We start from the raw sequence: 2,278 nt of genomic DNA on the forward strand, positions 1-2,278 counted from the left end.
CAAAAAAAAAAAAAAAAAAATCAAGATGGATGAATTTTTTTCAGAATTGGAAAGAAAGCCAGAAAGTCTGAGTGATTCATGAAAGGTATGAATAAGTTATGAAAAATATGTAAAAGGCAAGATTTGGAGAAGATAGATGGATGGGTGTATGGTAGATAGATAGATAGATAGATAGATAGATAGATAGATAGATAGATAGATAGATAGATTCAGTGTTAAAATTTCTAAGGTCAAAGTTCAATCGAGCATTATTTAAATTATCTTAAGTTATTAATTGACTCTTGGAAGCACAAGAACAACAATGCTTATCTAATCAAGATTTATTCAAAAGTATTTTATTTCTACCCAAGCTTTACCTAAATATTACATAATAGTTATAAGTACCCGGTGTTCCATAACCACATTTGGGAACTATAATAATGTGGACAAAAGAATTAAAGGAATACTATTTTACCCCTTGCCATCCAAGGTCAACTAGGTCCAGGGTTCACCCTCCCCCAAAATAAAGGGGTCTGCACTATCTAAGTCCTCATCCCTGTGTCTGTCTTTTCTTCTCACTGATATTACACTATCCATGCAAACTTGATTCATTTACTTTAGTGCCCTAGAGTCTATATATGATTTCCTAAGGGTATTTCTAGAGCTTGAAGAATTACTGCCATAGCCATTATGAATCAATGTAAATAGCTATAACATTTGAACTATGTCAGGGGAAAAACACATTATATCACAACCAAGACTGGGCTAATGTCCTTTTGGAATCCCACAAGTTGAACACCCATTTTCACTCATGTTGTTTTCTGGGGGAACATTTTATAAGCTACCATGGGAGATTGGAGTCCAAGTTGGACTAGAAATATCATTAGGGCCAGATATGTTGACTAAAATTCCAGCATTCTAGAGGCCGAGGCAGGATGATGTTGAAGATAGCCTGGGCTACAAAGCAGAACATATTCTAAGCCCCTCCACCTCCCAAAAAGAAATTCCCTGGGTACAAGAGCATAGAGATACTCTCTTCAGGTGAGTGGAACTTAGAACTGATGAGATGGCCTAATAAATGATAAGACATGAATAACGCTCACATTGAAGATGTGAAGATGTGCACTAACTTTTGCTAAATGTGCAAAGTTCAAAATTAAGAAAACAAACGGGGAAGCTGTTCAGAAGTTAAAACACTTGTTTCTCTTGCAGAGGATCCAAGTTTGAGTCTCAGCACCTACATGGTGATTGAAACCTATCCATAACACCAGTTCCAGAGTATCCAACATGATCCAGGATATCAGACATACATGTTTATGCACTTGTATACATGCAAGCAAAGCACACATAAACATAAAATAAATCAGCAAAATTTTTAAAATGTTTTTGACAGTCATACTATGTAGCCCTGGCTAGCTTAGAACTGGCTATGTAAAGCAGGCTGACTTTGAGCTCACAGAGACCCACCTGCCCCTGAGGCCTGCATGTTGGGATAAAGGCATATGCCATGACTCCTAGCAAACTTTAAGAAAATAAATGCAATACAGTATTGGGAAACTCTGCCATGACCAGATAGCTCTCCTGAGCTCAGTGCAAAATGCAGGACTCTCTTTCCAGCAGGGCTTCTTCTTCTCTACCACATCTGGAGAGCCCAACCCCCACACTCTACCAGAGGAAAGTCACTTAGTCCTTGGTAAGATTATAGGTTCAACTTCCTGGAATGCCTCTCCATGCAAATAAGGTATCCTCCAAACCTTAAACCTCATCCAGTAAAACTTTACCCTAAGAAGATTCCCTTCCCATTATCCAAGGCTTACATAGTCCTTGTTCACCCCTAACAAAGAGCACAAGCTAACTACTGTCTAAGAAAGCTATTGTCTAAAAGAGCCGTAACACTGAAGAACTATAACTCTGAAATCTGAGATTTCCTCTCCCTGGCTTTCACTGCCAGACCAGGATCAGGCTGATCCACCCATTCAGGACATTCAGGAGCTCAGAACAAAGTTCCACTCCATCCTTCCCTCCTTGGTGAGTAGAAAAGCCTGGACACCCCAAGGGAAGAATCAAAAAAAAAAACTGAAACCACAATATAGGCCAAGCATGATGTTGCATATCTTTAATTCGAGCACTCCAGAGGCAGAGGAAGTCAGGTATCTGGAGTTTGAGGTCAGACTGGTCTACATGGGGAGTTCCAGGCCAGCCAGGGATACATAGTAAGAACAAGAAAGAAAGAAAGAAAGAAAGAAAGAAAGAAAGAAAGAAAGAAAGAAGGGAGGGAGGGAGGGAGGGAGGGAGGGAG

Source organism: Mus caroli, chromosome 14 (assembly GCF_900094665.2).
Source record: "Mus caroli chromosome 14, CAROLI_EIJ_v1.1, whole genome shotgun sequence".
Classification (NCBI taxonomy): domain Eukaryota; kingdom Metazoa; phylum Chordata; class Mammalia; order Rodentia; family Muridae; genus Mus; species Mus caroli.